The sequence below is a fragment of the Ammospiza nelsoni genome, chromosome 5 (assembly GCF_027579445.1).
Source record: "Ammospiza nelsoni isolate bAmmNel1 chromosome 5, bAmmNel1.pri, whole genome shotgun sequence".
Classification (NCBI taxonomy): domain Eukaryota; kingdom Metazoa; phylum Chordata; class Aves; order Passeriformes; family Passerellidae; genus Ammospiza; species Ammospiza nelsoni.
Window position 1 is genome coordinate 53,975,037 of NC_080637.1, and position 15,435 is coordinate 53,990,471.

Below are 15,435 nucleotides of genomic sequence, written 5' to 3' on the forward strand. Positions count from 1 at the left end.
ATACTTATACAGTGCATACATAGGACTGAGATTGTTGCACATGTCTACAGAGCTTTGTGGACACAAAGTCCACAGTCATTTCAGAAGGACTAAATTGACATAGTAATGCTTTGAGATCTTGCCTAATCAGGCAGCCTGCAAGCAGAAGCTGATTACACATATCCAGTTACAAGACCCAAGTGAGCTCTCTGATCCTTCTGCTGTAAAGTTAAATTGATCCTGCATCTACATTGTGTAACCACATTCACGAGATGTTGAACTGATATGACTATTTCAGTATAAACCTATGTTCCCACACGAAATGCAGATAAAATCTCCACATTACACAAATTCTCAGGTTTCTGAGGGGTTGAGAAATGGTTTAGGAGGTTTGTGATCATACAGCCAGGGTGACAGCCTCAAAGCAATGCCACAAGGCCAGGGAATAGAGATACCGAGGCACAAAAGACACCCACTCACATGCAGCCAGGGCTGCAGAGGAAAATATCTGTGTGACTCTGTGCCAGGCACATCATTGCACTTAGTAGTGCTAAAACCTCTGAGAAGGCATGGTGCAAGCCCCCCACAACAGTGACAGGCTGCTGGTGGCACCCTGAGGGTCTTTCATGTGTTTTTTACATCCAAACAACATTTCAGCCTCAGAACCATGACATCTCTGCAGCACTGCAGGGTTGTCAGGAAATGAACCTAGAAGCACACAGGTTGGGTATGGGGCCCAATATCAAACGTGCACACCATGTGCAGTTTGCATGCAGTGATGGCATGGATCTGTAGAAAAGCAGGAACAATTTCCTATTCACACTGCTGAAAAATGTTTACTGTCTGAAACCACAGTCTGCTTTCGGGGTCTGAAAACAGTCCCAAATTCCCATGGTTTCCTTAACTCTATCTCCTGTTCCACCCCTCTGAAATGTGTTGAGCACAATCCCTTGGCATAAATGACATGCTTGTGCAACCTCCATCCCAGCAGCCATCCTTGAGCAGGATTTGGGAGCACCCCTTGCCCTGTTCCAGCCCCACAGCTCTCATCAAACCCTTGTAATCATGTCATCCTTTGCTCAGAGCTGTGGTCTCTGACACCAGACACCTAACTCACAGGAGTTTGGAAAAGACTAGTTTGGCTCTCAAATTTAAAACACCAGTACCTTCGCACAGGTTTTGTACGCAACTGCATAAGGGTTATTGTTCTTAAATAACTCCAGTCACAAATCAAGGAGAACTTAAACAGGTTACAGAGCACTATTAAGAAATCAAGGAATAAAGTATCTGTGGCTTCCTGTTCAGCCACAATATTTCTATGAAATGTATACTATACGACGTCACACATTCTTCAAACCTAAACTTAGTTTTTTGTTACTTCATGAGCCTCTTAGTTTATTGACTAAGAAGCTCATGAAGTAACAAAAGTCTCAGTCTGACACATAACAAAAAACAAACATTGTTTGTTTTTTGCTGGAAACAGGACAGCACTTCTCACAAAAATTCTGCCTTCCCCTTCTGTTAGACATTTTATACTCCAGAGGAAGAAAAGCAACCTTAATTTTTTTTTTTTTTCAACCCTAATTATGTCTGGGCAAGTTGTAGCAAAGCAAGAAATTTGGATAATGTCACTGCTCCCAAACAGTTCTTTCACCTGCCACACTTTCATACAAAGAGCACCTCTTGTTAAGTTTTCATAATCAATTGAATGCCCTTACTCTGCTCTCATGTTGTGGAAGCATTAACAAATAATCATTACTGGAAATTATCTTTTCTGAAAGCTGCTATCTATCTGCACATACTGCCACCTTCTTCGTTTGTAGCCTGTACCTATGAGAATAACTCCTTGAAGCACCAGCTTATCAACTGTTTGTGGTGATTATGGGGATGTGCTACCATATTAAAGCTTCTAATCTAAATAAAGGAGTGCTAAAGTACTCCAGCTTCATCATAAGAGAGCACAGGCTGGAAATCTCAGCAATCCTAAGTTGTTCTGAGCAAAACTTGGCCTGATTTTATAGATGGTTGGTCCAGAAGCCAGTGCCAGTGCCCAGCTGGGCCAGCAATATACATGAGAATATAAGTACCCAAAGAAAGCAACACACCAATTCCTTCTGCTCACTGTGTAAAATTGTAACTACTGCATTAAAAAAGACTTGAATAACACTATCTTCTCCCTAAAGAAAACAAAGTGAAGTGGAAATATGTAACTAGTATCCAGGGAAGCAGAAAGGACCATAGAAGTGCTAGATAGTAGAACAAATTTCCTTTGCAATGATTCTTTTTCCTTCAAAATACACCTCAGGCCAACAAATCTGGCCATAAATTCCACAAACTATTTCAATCAAAAAGGGCATATTTGTAGTGGGCAAGAATTTTAAATGTTTATTCACAAAAAACATTTTAAAGTCACTGGCAGGAGAAGGAAACCTAGCCTGCAGGAAAATATTTTTCTCTACCACAAAAAATCATTCAGCTTGGGCTGAGAACAAAAACCATAATTTATAAATCTTAATTTTGGATTTCATTTTAATTGGGAAATCCCTTTCTTTTGTTCACCTCAGATACATTTTCTCTTATCTTGCTGGATGGTCAACTAGCTGAAGAAATCAGGGATTCAGCTCAACTACTACCAAGCCTGTTATAATTCTCATTTAAGGTCCCTGTATGGCAATTGCTTGGTGCTGGCTTGTGCTGGGTTTTGCAATAGCACAACCTATATATTCTGCATACTTGCCAATATTTCAAAAACTATAAATGGAAATATTCAGAGAGAAAAGTAAGGGCATACCTAAGGAAATACACTGGTCTTTTAAAGATTTGTTTAAAAAGTCAAAGAGGAATGCACATCAAAACTAAAGAATTGTAACCTGTACCTACTAATTATAAGGGTTGCTAATTACTTGCCTGGAGGCAGAACATTAGCCTAATTTTTATGCACATCTATTGCACAGTTCTGACTCCATTTAGGGCAGAAAACTTTCTAGGTTTCTTTTTATAAACAGGCAGCAGGCATATCTACCTTTGAGATCTCTTCCAGCTCTATCTGGATGACAATGCACTAAGCCCCAGAGTGAGCTGGCTGCCCTCATGACAACAGCTCAGCTGAAATCAGTACTACTATTTACATGCCTAAATGCAGTTTACTGGGAGTCAGTCTATTTAGTCTGCTGTTCCATTCTCCAGTCTTCACTGTGGCTTTTCTTCTTTTTAGCATACAATTCTGATTATTTAAAGAAATTCTTTAAAGCTACTTAAATTGGAAGTCAAATGCTGTTTCAAACAGTTCATCATTAGGCTTAAAAATTTTTAAAAGAGTACAAGAAAACACTCCTGGTGATCCAGTGGCCAGCTTGGCAAGTATAGAAATAACAAACCGCAAAGCAGCCAGGTTCTTCTGGCACTTCTTCCTTGGCCCTCACATCTCTTCTCTGAACTACTACAGTAGTTCATGGATGTTACCATCCATGTTTGGTATTTTGCTATGGTCACCATGCTTTTGGCTTCTGCTGTTCCCTTATAGAACTGAGGTGCTTTGTGCAACCTCCTGTGCACCAGCAGAAACTCTCATAGGGAACCAGGCAGACCCTAAGATTCACAGGTTCAAGATTCCCAGTGCAGGAAGAGACAATTTAGGATATCCAAATCAAGTTTTAGAAAGGCCATATCCCAATGGCATTCCTCAATCTCCATGATCTCTAGAAACATTATAGTCACTATACAATCCTGCTCAGTAGCATGAAGAGATGCCTGTGCTGGCACCCTGGATATGAGAATAAAAGGAGACCCATGCAAAAAGCTCATCTCAAATATGTTGCACATCTCAACATGACTCCTAGACTCCATTCATATACTTCAGAGCTAGCCTGGGTGTCTCAAGATCCCTGTAACCTGCAAAAATCTTGAGAGAAGCTAAGCCATATGGTTTGACTATTTGCTACTGTGCAGGACAGAAAGGAGTCAATGGTACGGATGGGCTTAGGGTTCAGTCAGTTCAGTCTCCTATCATGCAATCCCCAATGGAGAAGAAATTTTGGGCTAAAGGATATCTCCCAACCCTAAAATCTGTGAAACACTGAAACCAACTGTTACAATAAGGTCTATGTAAACATTTCAATTAAAGGAAATTAATCACATGTACTTTTGTTGCACATCACTCTGAAAAGTCTACAGTTTCTCTTTGCAAGTTGGAAACACCTAATGTATTTTAAAAAATAAAGCTTTTTAGGTACTTGGTTTTTTTCCGGCATTTACAGGAGAGGGCACATCCAGACAGAAAGGCTGTGTCCTGCAAATCTTCAACCTTCCCATAGCCACTTCTTCTTGTTGTGGAAGTTTAGCTACAGCACCCAGGAGTCAGCTGGTAGTGTCTCCCTGGGCCATGCTGGGTACCTGGGAATTGCTCCCATCTCCATCCCACACCTCCCAGAGGCTACTCTGGCTCTGAGTAGCCTTTGGCAGACACAATTCATGGGAGAGGTGGCGCCTCACCCTGAAGGCGTCCCGTGTATGCCCTCACCTTCAACTGAGCACACTAATACACAAACTAAACAGTCATGTTAGCAATACCATTGCTATAATTTTCATGTAACATTTAAAGCAGTCTTTTAAGCTTAAAAAATCATTACAGCCCTGTGTCCTAGGCTGCTGTGCATTGGCATAGATCTGTGTGTAGATGGTGGGTTTACCTCTCCTCCATAAAGCAATAGCACTGTTAAGTACCATTTTAGAGTGCTGCTTTGGACTGCAAATATCCAATAAACTATTGTTTGTTACAAGTCTGCCTGCTTCTGCATTATAAAACCCCACAAAGTTTTATATTTAATTCCTAATAGAAACATTACATTACCTGGGAAAGTCTGATCAAACACTGCTGCTCTTTATGTTCTGTCACTGCTGAGAGGCACAGCAATATATCCAGCCTTTTCCAGCATAAACTCCCTTCCATGCAACAGACTTAAGTGGGGTATTTAAAATGGAATGCTCTTCACAGGGTCTTGCATCCCTTGACCCATTCACAGGTGACTATCACTTGTTCAATTGAATAACTCTTTTTTTGGTTTTTTTTTTTTTTTTTTTTTTTTTTGGTGGTGGTGGTTTTTTTTTGTTGTTGTTGTTGGGTTGTTTGTTTGTTTTGTTGTTGTGGTTTTTTGTTTAGGGGTGGTATTTTTGGGTTTTTTTTGGGGGGGGGGGGGTTGTTTGTTTTTTTCCTGAAACAGTTCTGTATGGTTTCTGGTCTGCTTTCTGTAACCACTATACTGACTCTTTCAGCTAAGGACTGATCATTTGTTCAACCTAACTCTTCTTGAAATAAAAGCTTTATTTGTTGTCCCTTGTTTCATTTACTTTTTAATGGTGGCTAATAAAGACTAAAACACATACATGCTATATATTTTAAAAAACAACAAGAAGAAATCAACACAGAGGTGTAATTTGCAATCATTGCTCTGGAGGGGCACAGGAGGGAATAGGGCTATTGTCAGGAAAGCTTGGGGTACTTTGGCAAGGTGAAGGAAATGCCTTGGCACTTGCCAGCATCGTTTCAGGCTGTTCTCAGTCCTGCCGGGTATTGGCTTTTCATAAGCACTGAAATACCTTTCTCTTTTCAAATACATGAATAAACAAACAAACAAACAAACAGCACTGCCTGAAATCTTGCAGGAGCAGGAAGGGGTAATCTCAATGTGTCATTTGTTTCAACCCAAATGATCAGCCAAATGCTGCTCTGAGGAGTTTGGCTCTGAGCCCTGTTGCAGAACAGCCATGCTCCAATGTCCCACTGCAAAACAGTTTCCAGTTTGCTAAGGGGCTGATAGAGCTACCCAGCCTGTGCAGTCTGCACATCCTAAATCTGTAGAGGCTTCTGTTTGCACTGCTAAAATTGTATGATGGTGGGCTGGATGAGTAAACCTATTGTAGACTTTCTTGCACATTGGGCATAATTTGTGCTGCTTTATCAATTTAATTGATGTCTGCAGATCCATTCATCCATTCCAAACTCATCACTCTTTCCTGAAGCTAATCCAGACAAAAATAAGAACAGAGGAAAAAAACCTAGCCTTTAAGAAAGTACTGGTTTGTAAAATTAGACTGTGCATGAGAGACACACTGGTTATCATTCAGCTGCTGAAGCAGGGAATCTCCAAGAATTCCATTTACAAAGGATTGACTGTTCTGTCAGGAGCCCATTCATATGTGCTCTCAAAGTTCTGGAAGTTTTGTTTTGAATTAATTTTAGTTTTCCTAATACAGACTGCATTTTGAAGACCCAGGATCTGAGGGCATCTTGCTGTCAGCTACTTTAATTATAAAGCAAGTCTCACAATCCCAGCATGTTCTGGGAGAAGCGATGAGGCTACCTAGATGACATTCCAATCTAGATGACCTAACTACGTGAGACCCACCAGGTGGGGGAAAGCAGGACAATTCCCTGATGCTTACAGTCACACAGATAGGTAAACCATAAAAACTTAAGAGGAAATAAAAGCAAACATGTCTTTAGAAGTTTTGTTTTAAAAATATGCAACTCATTAATTTTTTTTTATTATTATTAGGGAGCCAGTGATGGTTGGGAAATGTGGCCCTTGGGGACTGCACTAAGAGTTCAAGAGAGTGATTGCTGTTATGAACAAAAACTCGGTTAATATTTTTTATGAGAAAAAGTTTCAAAAAGGCAGCCAGACCACTGGCCCTGCCCAAGTTCTGTGTGTTTTGTTATTGTAATCACGGGTCGTTGTCGTTAATGGTTGTCTTTGTATTGGTAAAAGCCCTGGCTGGGGCGAGGTAATGGCCCTTCTCCTGGGTGGGGACCTTGCCCAAGGCTAAGTTTTACCTTTCTCAGAATAGGGAAGATACCTGAGAAGGTGGGGGGGGTTATGCAAAGTGACTCGCAAGACCAGAATGCTTTGTGGGACCCCCATCTCCAAACTCGTGGAGAAACCCCAAAAACAACGAGCCACCTAAGAGTTAAGAGACTGGAGTGATGTCTGGACGTGAGGAACCAAGTGCTGAGCCTGCAGAGACGCGGGAAACCTTCATCGTTCCTCACCCTGTCCTCGAGATCCCCCGAGCCAGGACTGGGGGGGTCTGGAGACCCGGACCGAGCAACATCTTATGGGATCAAGCCCTAAAGGCTCCCAAGAGGATCTGATCCCCAGCTCTGCCCCTGGTGGACAGAGCTGTGCATATCCTCCTCCTCTGAGTCGCCCTGGGAGACGACGGGACGCTGCAGACCCGCCGAGCTACCCAATCCTGAGCTGATCACTTTTAATAAAGGCATTAAACAGGAGAAGAAGTCTCCTGGCCCTTTGTTTATTTCAGCTGGGGGCTCGTCCGGGATAGCCACGCCGCAAGAGGACTCAGGACTGGCCATCTTGGATCTTCAGAGGACAGCTGGCTACCAGGACCAGAGGGACCGGCTCAGGACAGCGACGCAGAGGAGCACCGGAGCACTGGACTGGTGAGAAATCCGGTGGCGGGAGTGGGAGACGTGCGCATGTGTGTGTGAGTGAGACGAGGGCCGGCAGCCGGACCTTCGAAGCGAGAGTGGACCCCTCAGTACTGCGGTTCCGGCTTTTCGCGAGAAAAGCGGCCAGGAACAGGGGGACGCGAGTGGAATTAGCGCAAGTGAGTCGTCTCCCAAGGGGGAATAAAGGGACCCCCCACTCCGGGCGTGCGGAGTGAATTACTGTGTATGAGTGGCACGCACCCCAAAGTCCTGACAAAGGGAGGTCAGGCACTTTTGTAAGTCTCGAGAAGGATTCGAGTAAGATTTGTCAGTCCCGAGAAGGATTCGGGTGTTTCACAAGCCCTGCAGGCAAAGTAAGTCCTGACAAAGGAGTCAGGCACAAACCCCAGCGAAGGAGGCTGCGGTTTGCTTTTAAGTCCTGATACAGTGAAGCCTAAAAATTGGCAGGTAAGGCAAACTAAAAAAAAAATCAGGCAGTTGTTTTTCCTGACTGAGGGTGTCAGGCACGACCCGGATTCCTGGCCGGGGCTTCGTGTGTTTAAGTCCCGATAGATGTAAGACCTGACGCTGGGAAGTTGGGCAATCAAGAGATTGGGCAGTTGTTTCAGTATAAAGTCCTGAGCGTCAGGCAGAAATTTGAAGTTCAGTGGAGGAGGCTGGAGCTCCTCAAAGAAGGTTTTTTTTGAAATTCCCGGTCAGTAGAGGCACCTTCGGGATTTTTTATTGAGACTTGAAAAATGGGATGTTGTAGTAGTAAAAAGACTGGCAAGAGACTGAGGGATATACCTCCTAGTAGTCCCTTAGGGGAACTGTTAGTGAAATGGGATTCTATAGAGGCCACGGAGGGATTAGATAAAGTGAAAATGATCCATTATTGTATGGAAGCGTGGCCAGAATTAGAGTTGCAAGGAGGATGGCCTTGGTGTCGGACAAAGGATAAGTGGATGTGCCAACAATTAAATAATTATCTGACAGCTCGAAGAGATACTGATCCTGAGCAATTACTCTATGTGGCTTGCTGGTTAAAGAGTGCTGTTGAGGATGAAGGGGTGCGAATTTGTAAGGTACAGAGGAAGAAAGAGGGGAATGAAGGAGGGGATGATAGAACTAGTAAAAGATGGGACCCCCTGGATTATTTGCCTTCTTCTGCCCCTCCACCTTATAATCCTCTTCTTCAAGCACCTCAAATGGCAGGTCCGGTTCCTCCCCCGGCTGCCATCTCATTACCACCTGCTCAAATTCCTTCTTCTACCTCTTCAGCTTCAGCTATGACAAACTCAGTATCTCCTCCAGTTCCTTCTGCACCACCACGAGTGCATACTCCACCTGCTGCATTCTCCACCCCTTCTCCAGCTCCGCTTAATATCTACTCAGGCTCTTCTCCCCCTCCTATTGCTGTCCCTTTACCTCCTCCTAGTTGGGACACAAATGTCTCCTCACCCGATAAACAGCTATCAGCAAATACACCTGCTGATGGGCAGAACATTCAGGGTAACCCAGAGAACCCTCAAAGTAGCTTGGCATCTGAAGATGGGCCTTACTGTAGCACCAGATCCAAGACCTCCAAGGCAGAGAAACTCTTTCCCCTCAGAGAGGTTCCTATGGGAGGAATAGCGGGAGGTGTTGGCTTTGTGAATGCTCCCCTAACTGCTTCTGAGGTGAGAGGATTCAAGAAAGAGTTGGGGCATTTAGTTGAGGACCCAGTGGGCATAGCCAAGCAAGTGGATCAATTTCTAGGTCCGAATATCTACACTTGGGGGGAGATGAATTCCATCCTGAGTATATTATTTTCCCCAGAAGAGGTCCAGATGATTAGGGCGGCTGGCATAAAAATTTGGGAGAAAGATAACAGTCCAGGACCCCAGGTGCCAACAGGTGAACAGAAGTTGCCACTAACAGAGCCCAACTGGAACCCTAATCAGGAGGAGGGGAGGAAGGCCATGAGGGAATATAGGTCTTTGATAATACGGGGGATCAAAGAGTCAGTTCCCAAAGGAACCAATACCCAATTGGCATTTGAGGGTACACAGGAGAAAGATGAAGCTCCTGCTGCCTGGCTTAATCGCCTAAGGCGGAATTTCCAGTTGTACTCTAGAATAGACCCAGACACCCCAGAAGGTCAAATGCTACTAAAAGTCCAATTTGTTACCAAATCTTGGCCTGATATACGGAGAAAACTGGAAAAGATGGAAGATTGGCAAGAGAAGGACATTAATGAGTTATTAAAAGAGGCATTGAAGGTGTATTTAAGAAGGGAGGAAGATAAAGCAAAGGCCAAGGCTAAGATCATGGTTGCTGTAGCTAGAGAAAGTGCAGGGTGGGCAGGTCCACCACCAGGAGGAGGCAAGGATAGGCCAGTACTGACCGGTGCACGAAGGGTGGTGAGACCTCAGGAAGTCCCTTTGAGAGTACGACAGTGTTATTACTGTGGGGAGGCAGGACACATCAGGAGGTTTTGTAAAAAGCTCAGTCTCGATGAGGCAATAGCCAAGGAACAGGACAATTTAGGAAGAATTCTTAAGGGGGAGGACTAGGGGTGTCAAGGGCTTTTTACTATAGGGGACCCGATGAAACATCTAGAAGAGCCCTTGGTAAATTTTGAAGTGGGACCCCTAAATGAAGAATTTGAATTTTTGGTTGATACAGGGGCAGATAAGTCCTGTCTCAACAAAATACCACAAGGTATGGAAATTGGGAGACAATTTTGTGAAGTATTGGGTGCAGAAGGGAGACCATTTAGAGCATCTGTGATTGAAGAAGTGAAAATAATTGGAAACTCAAGGCAATGTAAAGCTAATTTTCTTTATCTGCCTAACTTAGAAAAAAGTTTGTTAGGAAGGGATCTGCAAGTCCATTTGGGGGTTGGGATTGTTCCAAGGGAAGGGAGAATGGTAGTACAAGTGATGAAGCTGTCTCAAGGAGATGTTGCAGAAATAAATCCTGAGGTATGGGCTGAGGGGGGAAAGAGAGGCTTATTAGACATTCCACCGATAACAATAAAAATGCAGGATGATACCTCACCCATACGGGTTAAACAGTATCCGATTTCCCTAGAAGGAAAGAAGGGGCTTGCTGTAGTCATCGAGCAACTGTTGCAGGAGGGAATTTTAGAACCCTGCATGTCACCACATAATACCCCTATACTGGCAGTTAAAAAGGCTGAAGGGAAATATAGGCTGGTACAAGATTTGAGGGAAGTCAACAAAAGAACCATTGCCAGACATCCAGTTGTGCCCAACCCATATAGTCTCCTAAGCAGAATTCCAAGAGAACATGCTTGGTTCACTGTCATAGATTTGAAGGATGCTTTCTGGGCGTGTCCTCTGGCAACAGAATGTAGGGATTGGTTTGCCTTTGAATGGGAGGACCCGAGTACGAAAAGGAGGCAACAGCTAAGGTGGACCCGATTACCACAGGGGTTCACTGAATCCCCCAATCTCTTTGGACAAGCTTTAGAGAGTTTGTTGGAACAATTTGTCCCTGAACAAGAAGTGCAGATCTTGCAGTATGTTGATGACCTGATGGTATCAGGAAAGGAAAAAGATCAGGTCAGACAAACTAGTATTAAACTTTTGAATTTTCTGGGGGAGAAAGGACTAAAAGTTTCCCAAGGGAAACTACAATTTGTGCAATCAGAAGTAACATACTTGGGGCACATAATAGGGGGAGGGTATAAGAAACTAAGCCCTGACAGGATTTCAGGTATTTTAGCTCTCCCGGCCCCAAAAACGAAAAGAGATGTGAGAAAACTCCTGGGCTTGTTTGGATATTGTAAGTTATGGTTGGATCAATACACACAGAGTGTGAAATTTCTGTATAATAAACTAGTAGATCCAGAACCCCTAATTTGGACAGTTGAAGATGATCAACAATTGGAAAACTTAAAAGACAAATTGTCTTCTGCCCCGGTCCTAAGCTTACCAGATCTCAGAAAGGGCTTTGACCTGTTTGTGAGTGCAGAAGGAGGTATAGCCTATGGAGTATTAACTCAGGAGTGGGGAGGGTGCAGGAAACCTGTGGCATACATCTCCAAATTGTTAGATCCAGTGGCTAGAGGCTGGCCAGTTTGTATACAGGCAGTAGCAGCAACTGCAATCCTGATAGAGGAGACTCAAAAATTGACCTTACAAGGAAAAATTAAAGTGCATACTCCTCATGATCTTAAGGCAGTACTGAGACAGAGAGCTCCGCAGTGGTTAACCGATGCTAGAATATTAAAATATGAGATAATACTAATGAATACAGAAGACTTAGAATTTATCACATCAAATGCCCTCAATCCAGCACAATTCCTAATGGGAGAGCCTATAGAGAATTTAGAACATGACTGTCTAGAATTGGTTTATCTCCAAACAAAAGTAAGAGAAGATTTGGAAGATCAGCCTCTAGCAACTGGAAGAAGCTTATTCATAGATGGCTCTTCGAGGGTAGTAAATGGAAAAAGAGCTTCAGGTTATGCCATTATAGATGGAGAAACATTACAAATTGCAGAAAAAGGGAAACTATCCCCAAGCTGGTCAGCCCAAAGTTGTGAAATATATGCCCTGAAAAGGGGACTGGACTTACTGGAGGGGGACCGGGGAACCATTTATACGGACTCCCAATATGCATATGGGACAGTTCATACATTTGGGAAAATATGGGAGGAACGTGGGTATTTAAGTTCAAAGGGAAAGAGCTTAGCCCATGAGAACCTAGTGCGATCAGTACTAGAGGCCCTACAAAAACCTATAGAAATAGCAGTGGTCCATATAAAGGGGCACCAAAGAGGAGACAGTTTAGAAGTTAAAGGAAACCGACTGGCTGATCAGATAGCCAAAGAAGCAGCTCTAGAACCAGGAGATCCAGTAAAAATTTTGAAGACAAAAATGACACCTGAAAAAGGGGAGGAACCTATATTTAGTGAAGAAGAATTAGAAGCAATAAAAGATTTAAAGTTACATCAAGGACAACAGGGAGAGTGGTTAACCTCAGATGGACGGGTGTTTTTGAATAAAGCACTGGCTCGGACAGTGCTAACAGAACTACATAAATTAACTCACTGGGGAGTCCAAGGACTATGTGATCATTTCCTAAGAAATAACCTATGCATCGGGGTATATAGCCTGGCTAAAGCTGTTACCAGAGGGTGTATCATTTGTCAAAAAGTGAACCAAAAAGTTATGAGAAAAGTAGCACCTGGAGGAAGGGAATTAGCCTTGAGACCCTTCCAAAGCATACAGATAGATTTCACTGAAATGCCCCCAGTGCAAGGATACAGATATTTACTGGTTATAGTTGATCATCTCACGCACTGGGTAGAAGCCTTCCCGACCAGGAGGGAAACAGCTCAAGTCGTGGCAAAAGCAATCCTAGAGAATATTATCCCCAGATATGGTATTGTGAACACCATAGACTCAGACCGAGGTCCACATTTTGTGTCCCAAACATTACAAAATATAATTGAGGCTTTAGGAATGAAATGGAGGTTGCATACTCCGTGGCACCCCCAGAGTTCTGGGAGGGTGGAGCGAATGAACAAAACTCTCAAAAATGTATTAACTAAATTGATTGAAGAAACAAAGATGAATTGGCTGAAGTGTTTGCCCCTAGCGCTGTTGCGCATAAGAACAAGACCTCGGGCTGACATAAGAATTTCACCTTATGAAATGATGTTTGGGTTGCCATTCTTGTTAACACCTTATAGCACAGGAGACTATCTGGAAGGGGAAGAAGCTACCAGAAAGTATTTAGAAATAATTGGAAGAACTCTGGAGGGACTTAGAAAGAAAGGATACCTTCCTCAAACTTCCCCTCTCGACACAAAAGTTCACAACATTAGTCCAGGAGATTGGGTTTTGATAAAATCATGGACTACAGGAACATTAATGCCTAAATTTGAAGGCCCCTTCCAGGTGCTCCTGATCACAAATTCAGCTGTGCGGACCAAAGAAAAAGGTTGGACTCATATCACAAGAATAAAAGGGCCAGTCTCACCCCCAGGTACAGGACTGGATCCAACATCAGCTTCCCCCTCTGGCATTGGACCAGAGTCCACACCACTCTCACCCCCCGGCGCTGGACGAGATTCATCTGCTTCACAAGCTAAATCATCTGAGTACACTGTGGTAAAAGGACCAAAGGATTTAAAGTTGACTCTCAGAAGGAAGAGTCAAAAAGACTGAACTGTGTGGGAAAAAAATTGTTTGTTAAGAGTTCTAATATTGCTTAAAATGTTTTAAGACTGTTCTGTGTAAACTATGTTGGTAAAAAGTTTAAGACTGTAAATAAGTAATTCTAGTTAAGTTCCCCAATTTATTTCTAAAGACTCCAGGTTAATCCTCTACAGAACACTCCCCTGGGAGGGGAAACCAAAATTGGTAGGGAACAGACCAAGAGAGGTTTAACCAGAGAAACGGGTAGAAGGGACTCTAAAGAGCTTGGAAGCTTTTCTTCAGTAAAGTTCCCCAAGAGGCAAGGCCGGGTGGGCAGGCTGTGCAAGATGACCCATACCGGACTCTTGGGAAGGGTAGTGCTGATGGCTCTGATTGCTGGTGGTGCTCAGGGGAGCCCAGCTGAGCCGTGCAATGAATGCTACCAACCCCTCTGTGAGGAGGAAGTGAGCTCCTTGTCGAGAGTCCACATCAGTTCTAACCCTCATTGTGTTAGCCTCTCCCAATTGGTCTTTTATCAAAAAAAAATAAGAGAGTGTATTGGATAGTATACAATATTGCCACTTTTAGGCAGCCACTCCTAGGAGAGTGCCCTATAGAGGAAGCCTGGTTGTGTTTTGAATGGGATACTGCTGAAACAAGCTCAGCAGATCTAGTAAAAAGCAAAGAAATGGTGAAAATGGTAAGAAAAATTGTTTGTTACAAGTATTTATATGAGTGTACTGGAAAAGAGATAAACCCCTTTAAGAACACATTTCAGGGGAGCCTTAAACCCCTAGATTTGATCTTGTCTGGCAGCTGCACCGCTGGAGTGATAAAACCAATTTTCTTATTACCCAAAGAAACTGGATCAAGTTTGGGAGTTCCTATATATAATGATTTGGGAGAAATTAAACAGAACAGGCACAGTGAAATAGAAATTGAGAAAATCCAAAATTGTAAAAGCCAAATTCGTATCCCAATATCTATGTTAAACAAAGTTATTCGGCTCCAGGCAGTATTAAAAATAAAGAATTCAATTATTAGGAACATTTCAAACGAAATAAAAAGGTTAGCATGTGTAAATAATGAAGATCAAACTCCTACACTTGATCCCAGTGGGTGGGAGAACCTGGAGATTTTCAAAAAGGATGTGTGGGAAAAGGTAGTTTTTCTCGCTGTGTGTGTACTTGGAAGATTGCTATTTTTACTATGCTTATTTATCTGTTTCAGTAAAATAGTGTTTGCCATGAAGACAAACCTGAAGAAACCAAGGGGAGTAACAAGGTTAAGTAACCATGATTACCAAAGTGCACAAGAGATTTATAGTAGATTCAAAACAAAAATCGGGAGTTGATGCGAGCTTAGAGTTTAAGCTCGATCAAAGAAAAAGAGGGGGGACTGTTATGAACAAAAACTCGGTTAATATTTTTTATGAGAAAAAGTTTCAAAAAGGCAGCCAGACCACTGGCCCTGCCCAAGTTCTGTGTGTTTTGTTATTGTAATCACGGGTCGTTGTCGTTAATGGTTGTCTTTGTATTGGTAAAAGCCCTGGCTGGGGCGAGGTAATGGCCCTTCTCCTGGGTGGGGACCTTGCCCAAGGCTAAGTTTTACCTTTCTCAGAATAGGGAAGATACCTGAGAAGGTGGGGGGGGTTATGCAAAGTGACTCGCAAGACCAGAATGCTTTGTGGGACCCCCATCTCCAAACTCGTGGAGAAACCCCAAAAACAACGAGCCACCTAAGAGTTAAGAGACTGGAGTGATGTCTGGACGTGAGGAACCAAGTGCTGAGCCTGCAGAGACGCGGGAAACCTTCATCGTTCCTCACCCTGTCCTCGAGATCCCCCGAGCCAGG

The 15,435-nt window shown here is 43.2% G+C and overlaps 1 protein-coding gene across 3 annotated transcripts in view; it reads right to left on the reverse strand.

Annotated features, from left to right (window-relative positions):
* Positions 1 to 15,435, reverse strand: part of CHST11 (carbohydrate sulfotransferase 11) — a 174,313-nt gene that overhangs the window by 40,450 nt on the left and 118,428 nt on the right. The window lies entirely within an intron of this gene.